Source organism: Symphalangus syndactylus, chromosome 12, assembly GCF_028878055.3.
Source record: "Symphalangus syndactylus isolate Jambi chromosome 12, NHGRI_mSymSyn1-v2.1_pri, whole genome shotgun sequence".
NCBI classification, from domain to species: domain Eukaryota; kingdom Metazoa; phylum Chordata; class Mammalia; order Primates; family Hylobatidae; genus Symphalangus; species Symphalangus syndactylus.
Window position 1 is genome coordinate 27,758,764 of NC_072441.2, and position 7,270 is coordinate 27,766,033.

The following is a 7,270-nucleotide window of genomic DNA, read 5'->3' on the forward strand; positions in this document are numbered from 1 at the left end:
AACTTCTCTAGGTTTGGCTATTTTTGATACCTCTTAAAAGTGAAATCATGCAGTATGTGTTATGTGAATGTATCTCTAGTGTTTTTGAGTGTATCTCCTTGTTTGGATTACCTAATGATTGCTCTAAGTATCACATTCAATATAAATCCTTTATCAGTGTCTACTGGTGTCAACATTTGACTAGTTCAAGATTGGAAATCTTACCTTTTTGATATCTCTTTATCCATTACCATTAAATATTATTGCTTTTTTTCCCATAGGTTTACTATTTCCATTCTTCTTTATCTATCCCTGTCATTCCAAGATTTCTTCTTCTCTTATTTCCTTTCTGTTTAGAGAAATGCTTTTGGCTATTCTCTCAGGGCATATGTGCTGACAAAAAAATTCTCATGCTTTTCCTTCTTCTGATAATGTATTGATTCCTCTTCTGTCCTCACAGATAGTTTTAGTGATACAGAATTCTGAGTTGACAGTTCTTTTAGCTCTTGAAAGATGTTGTGTTCTTCCTTCTGGCCTCTGTGGTTTCTCATGAGAAACCAGAGTTGTCATCTGTATTAGTTCTTCACTGAAGGTAATGCTTTATTTCTCTCAGGTTGCTTTCAATATTTTATTGTAGTTTTTAGAAGTTTGATAATATTTCTTGGCATGTGTTTCTTTAGATTTTTCCTCTTTCAGGCTCAAACAGCTTCTTGAATCTGTAGATTATGTCTTTTACCAAATTTGGGAATTTTTCAACCACTATTTTTTAAAATACTTTTTCAGCAATACCTTTTCCCACCCTTCCTGTTGTCTCCTCTCCTTTTGATACTTTGATGACAGCAGTGTTATATCTTTTGCCATAAACTCACATGTCACAGACTTTGTTTATGTGAATTCATTCCATTTTCTCTGTGTTGTTCAGAGAGGGTATAATCATGGTATTGGCATCAGCTGAGTGTCTTTTCTCCTCTGAGTTGAGATTTTTCTGGCTGGTATAATCGATGATTTTTTACTAAATCCTGAAACTTGGGTATTATATTATGAGACTCTGAATCTTATTTGCAGCTCCTCTTTTAGTGAGACTCCACTGACAAGACTCTGGCAGGAGAAGAGTCTCTGCATCATCATTTCCAGGAGGCCACGCTACAAACTTGGCATCCATTGACACATTGGGAGCGTGGTCTCCGTACCAGTGGGTTGTAGTGATAGTTCTGACTCTCCACTAGGCCTCCTCTAACATCATTCCAGCAGGAAGAGGAAGAGGTAACTCATTAGTTTCAAATGGTGCTGTAAGTGCAGTCTTCCAAAGTCATTTCCACTTGGCACAATAGAGGGAAGGGCCCTTGCTATCGCTTGGCAAGAATGAAAGGCCGGGTTTCCCAGTCAATCTTCTTTAATTCCATGCTAGCTGGAGCTTAGGTTTCTCCTTCTTGACTAGAAAGGGTGGATGTCTTTGTTTCCCATATGATCTTTGCAGAGGCAGTTGTGAGTGTGGTCAGTTTTCTCTAAGGTATTTAGCTAGTGTAGAGTAATTATTGTTGAACATTTTTCTGTCTTGCTATCCTGCCGCTTTACCAGTCCTTTGGTTAGCACAAATAGGTTTTTCTGAAATTTTTCACCCTTTGCAGTTGGTGTTTCTAGGTTCCTCACTTCTCCAGCATAAATTTTAAATATATGTGGCAAAATAAAACCTTAGAACTCATTACCATTGTATTTTTTGTCTACTTCATCTTTTTGAAAGCCCAGAGTCCATGTTTTTAACTTGCCTTTTATCCTGCCTCTCAGTGAAGTTATGTATATAAATCTTAATATATGAAAAAATTTTAGAAGTCTCCCTACCTGCATTTGCAAAATCAGCATTATAATATTTATAGACCAAGATTGCTGTGACTATTAAATCACATATGGTAAGTAAAGATTTTGGCACAGTGCCTGGTGTTTAATAAGTATTCAACAAACTACTGTTATGCAAATAGGAATTGTAGCTTCAAAAGATTTCAGTATTAAAATAACTGGTAGAAAGAAATCAGGTAAAAACTCAGGAAAGATTAACACTAGAAGAAAATTAATATTCAACCAATAATAATGACTCTTAAGAGTTTAACTACCAATTATGTTCCAAAGCCTTTATACCTGTTTGATGTCTAATTGTGATTATCATCTTATGAGACAGATACTATTATCATTCTATTTAAAAGATCAGAATACTTAGTAAAAGAGAGGTAAGTCCCATCACCCAGTATTCAAGGGAAATAGTATGCAGACAAAGTTTTAATTCTGTCTAGGCTGTATTCTACCAGAATACATTTGATATATAAATATATCATTCCCAATATGAAATATCTGAACATTTCCATATGGACCTCTTCAAATTATGTCATGTTAAATATATGCTTATGATTATATAAAATAATCCAGAGCTTTTATAAATCATCTAAATAAAAGTATGAATATACAATCCACACCCTATGCAGTGAGTTTAAATCAGTGCTGTGTGATTTAAATCCCAATTCACAAAAGAATAAATTGAATTGTTTTGAATATGTAGAAACAATATAATAGTGATATGCTTAAAATAAAAAAAAATTTTAAAACCAGGGAAAATAATTGTTCTAGAGGAAATTAGACAATGTGGTATCTTGCAAAGAAAAAAAGGTATAGATTCATTATTATTTCAGATATTCAAGATGAGGTATTAAGCTACACTAATGCTTTATGAGTTTATAATTCCCCTCCCACAGTAATGCTAAAGGACCATGAAATGAGATGAGAAATACTCTCCCATTCTAATTCTTCTAAGCTGTGGACCATGTAACAAACCACCGGTATTATGTTGATAACTGTGTAATAAAACTATGTGCTACTGACTGATATTGTTTGGCTGTGTCCTAACCCAAATCTCATCTTGAATTGTAGTTCCCATAATGTCCATGTGTCGTGCCCATGTGTCGTGGGAGGAACCTGGTGGGAGGTAATTGAATCATGGGGGCAGTTATCCCTATCCTGTTCGAGTAGTAGTGAGTGAGTACTCACAAGATCTCATGGTCTTATAAGTGGCTTTTCCCCCTTTTGCTTGGCACTTCTCCTTGCTTCTGCCATGTGAAAGGTGTGATTGCTTCTCCTTCTGCCATGATTGTTAGTTTCCTGAGGCCTCCCCAGCCATGCTGAACTGTGAGTCAATTAAACTTCTTTTTTTCTTTTCTTTTCTTTATAAATTACCCAGTCTTGGGTATGTCTTTATTAGCAGTGGGAGAACAGACTAATACAGTAAATTGGTACCGGGTAGTGGGGTGTTGCTGTAAAGATACCTAAAAATGTGGAAGCACCTTTAAAAGTGGGTAACAGGCAGAAGCTGAAACAGTTTGGAGGGCTCAGAAGAGTAAAGATGTGGGAAAGTTTGGAACTCCCTAGAGACTTATTAAATGGCTTTCAACAAAATGTTAATAGTGATACGAACAATTAAGTTCAGGCTGAGGTGGTCTCAGAGGGAGGTAAGGAACCTGTTGGGAACTGGAGCAAAGGTGACTCTTGTTATGCTTTAGCAAGGAGACTGGTGGTATATTGTCCCTGTCTAGAGATCTTTGGAACTTTGAACTTGAGAGAGATTATTTAAGGTATCTGGTGGAAGAAATTTCTAAGTAGTAAAGCATTCAGGAGAAAGCAGAGCATAAAGGTTTGGAAAATTTGCAGCCTGGTGATGCAATAGAAATGAAAAGCCCATTTTCTGGGGAGAAATTCAAGTCTGCTGCAGAAATTTGCATAAGGAACAAGGGGTGGAACGTTAACCACCAAGACAATGGGGAAAATGTCTCCATGGCATGTTAGAGACCTTCACAGCAGCCCCTCCTCTCCTAGGCCAGAAGGCCTAGAAGGGAAAAATGGTTTTGTGGGCTGGGCTCAGGACTTTCCTGCTGTGTGCAGCCTAGGGACTTGGTGCTCTGCATCCCCACTGTTTCAACCCCAACTATGGCTAAAAGGGGCCAAGCTACAGCGTGGGCCATTTCTTCAGAGGGTGTAAGCCCCAGCCTTGTCAACTTCCACATGGTGTTGGGCCTGCAGGTACCCAGAAGTCAAGAATTGAGATTTGGGAACCTCTACCTAGATTTCAGAGGATGTATGGAAATGCCTGGATGTCCAGCCAGAAGTTTACTATAGGGATGGAGCCCTCATACAGAACCTCTGCTAGGGCAGTTCAGAAGAGGAATGTGGGGTGGGAGCTCCCACACAGAGTCCCCACTGGGGCAATGCCTGGTAGAGCTCTGAGAAGAGGGCCATCATCCTCCACACTCCAGAATGGTAGATCCACTGACAGCTTAAACAGCATGCCTAGAAAAGCTGCAGACACTCAACATCAGCCCATGAAAGCAGCCAGGAGGGGGCTGTCGCCTGCAAAGCCACAGGAATGGAGCTTCCCAAAGCCATGGGAACACACCTCTTGCATCAGTGTGACCTGGATGTGACACATGGAGTCAAAAGAGATCATTTTGGAACTTTAAGGTTTAATTGACTGTCCTATTGGATTTTGGAATTGCATGGGACCTGTAGCCCCTTTTTTTTGGCCAATTTCTCCCATTTGGAATAGGTGTATTTACCCAATGCCTGTACTCCTATGGTATCTAGGAAGTAACTAACTTGCTTTTCATTTTACAGGCACATAGGCAGAAGGGACTTGCCTTGTATCAGATGAGACTTTGGACTGTGGACTTTTCAGTTAACACTGGAGTGAGGTAAGAATTTTGTGGACTGTTGGAAGGGAATGGTTGTGTTTCGAAATGTGAGGACTTGAGATTTGGGAGGGAATGATATGGATTGGCTGTGTCTCCACCCAAATCTCATCTTGTGTTGTAGTTCCCATAATCCCCACATGTCATGGGAGGGACCTGGAGGAAGGTAATTGAATCATGGGGGTAGTTACCCCCTTGCTGATGTTCCAATGATAGTGAGTGATTTCTCACAAGAGCTGATGATTTTATAATGGGCTTTTGCCCCTTTTTCTTGGCACTTCTGGCTGCTTCCATGTGAAGTAGGACGTGTTTGCTTCTCCTTATGCCATGATTGTAAGTTTTCCAAGGCCTCCTCAGCCATGCTGAACAGTCAGTCAATTAAACCTATTTCCTTTATAAATTACCTAGTCTTGGGTATGTCTTTATTAGTAGCGTGAGAATGAACTAATACAGTGACTTAATCCTTATTCCATAGGTTTGCTTGCTTGTTTAAAGGATTGGTGTAAGAGCAAATGGAATTAAGGATGCTTGCACAATTCATGCAATTCTACTGAAAATTAGTGTCTTGTCAACAGCAGTATTTCTCAAAGTTTGTTCTCCTGACCAGCAGCAAACACATGAACTAAAAATTGCTTAAAATGCCAATTCTCACTTGAAAGCTACTGAATCAGAAACTCTAGTGTTGAAGCCCAGATGTTTGTGTTTTAAGGAGACTTTCAGGAAATTTTTATGTATGTTAAAGCTTGAGGACCACTGGAGTGGAAGACATAAGCCAGCTTCCTACTGTCCTCAATTCCTCTCAGCTTATGCCACTAACTTCTATGCATTAATTTACCCAAATACAATTCTAAAACCAATTCTAACAAGGACAGAAATGTAAGAATTATGCCCTCTAATAAGTTTTATTATATAAACCTAAAATATTATTTCATTCCATGAGCACTATACACTCATTTTCTCACTAACTCATTGTCTGTCAGTGATCTCAATCCCCACCTCTTTTCTCAGCCTCTTGGCTTTGACAAAGTACTGAGAGACATCTTAATTTCCTCCACTGACAACTGATTCTTCCTTCAAATTTTTTGTTGAACCATTATTCTTTCCTTGAATTCTAACCTAATTAATGGATATTCTGCTTCATACTCTGTCTAGATCTAAGCAATCTTGGAAATTGGGTATATTGTTACTTTTTGCTGTTAGTCTACTCTATGTAAGTTACCAAAATTATGGAAATAGAGTATTTAAATTTTATGTGTTCATAGAGTTTATAATCCAAAGTGGATGAAAAATATTGATGAAGTAATTTTAAGTATGAAAAGTTTTGAAGAAGAAGTTTATGAACTAGGAGCATGTTAGAGGATTATAATATATTCCCCATTAAAAATTCACAAAATGCTACCCTGACAAAGTGCATTTAAGTAGAATCCTAGAGGAGGATGAGCAGGAATTAGTCAGACACAGGTGATGTAAAGAGGAATGTGTGAATTTCCTAAGAAAGAAGTATTAATTAATTATTCAAGCATCTGAAAGAAGGGTATTTGGAAGAGAAGGACACAGAGATAAAATGAGGGAGGATATATGGTTGCACAGTACTTGGCTTGAGAAAGATTCAGGACCTTGTAAATCAGATAAAGGGTATTGAATTGAATTCCAAAGACAATAAATGAAGCAATTTATAACATGTGACATGAGGACATTTGCCATAAAGAAATATTGCTCAGAAGATAGCAGATAACGAATTGAAGAGAACAGGAATAGATGTCAGGAAAAGAACCAGGAAGGTATTGGGGTCAAGTGAGCAAAAGAAGATGATAACTTGGGCTGGTGTGATGGTATTGAAGTTTGAGTGTTGCAAATACATTTGCGAAATGATTAACTCTTGCTACGGGAGTCAAGAATAAAAGATGGCTACTATTATATGTAACTTGAAAACCCCAGTATCATATTCTTAATTCAATTTTTGATGCCATCTATTTGGTTCTAAAAGTGTTTTATGAGATTAATTATTTAGCTCCTATTCGTGAGTGAGAAAATTTGATATTTGTCTTTCTGTGTCCGGCTTATTTCACTTAACATAATGTCTTCCAGTTTCATTCATGTTGTTGCAAATGACAGAATTTCATTTTTTATGGCTGAATAATATTCCATTGTGTAAATGTACCACATTTTTTTATCCATTCATCCACTAATGGACACATGTTGAGTCCATGGCTTGGATATTGTGCATACTGTTGCAATAAACATGAGAGTGCAAATATGTTTTTGATATACTGATTTTCTTTCTTTTGGATATATATCCATCAGTTGGATTGCTAGATCATACTGGTTCAATTTTTAGTTATTTGGAGAAGCTCCATCCTGTGTTCTGTAATAGCTGTACTAATTTACATTTTCACTAACAGTGGTAAGAGTATTCCCCTTTCTTAATATCCATGCCAGCATTCATTATTTTTTTATGTTTTTGGTAAAAGCCATTTTAACTGGGGTGAGATGACATCTCATACTCAAATTGTACTACAAAACTGTAATAACAAAAAACAGCACAGTAGTGGCACTTAAAGAAGACA

The 7,270-nt window shown here is 37.5% G+C and overlaps 1 long non-coding RNA gene across 1 annotated transcript; it reads left to right on the forward strand.

Moving 5' to 3' along the window:
* Nucleotides 1–3,089: 3,089 nt before the first annotated feature.
* Nucleotides 3,090–5,311, forward strand: LOC134734900 (uncharacterized). Its single transcript, XR_010117785.1, has 3 exons — nucleotides 3,090–3,150; nucleotides 4,630–4,706; nucleotides 5,179–5,311. It is a non-coding gene; the product is annotated as an uncharacterized lncRNA (long non-coding RNA).
* Nucleotides 5,312–7,270: the final 1,959 nt, after the last annotated feature.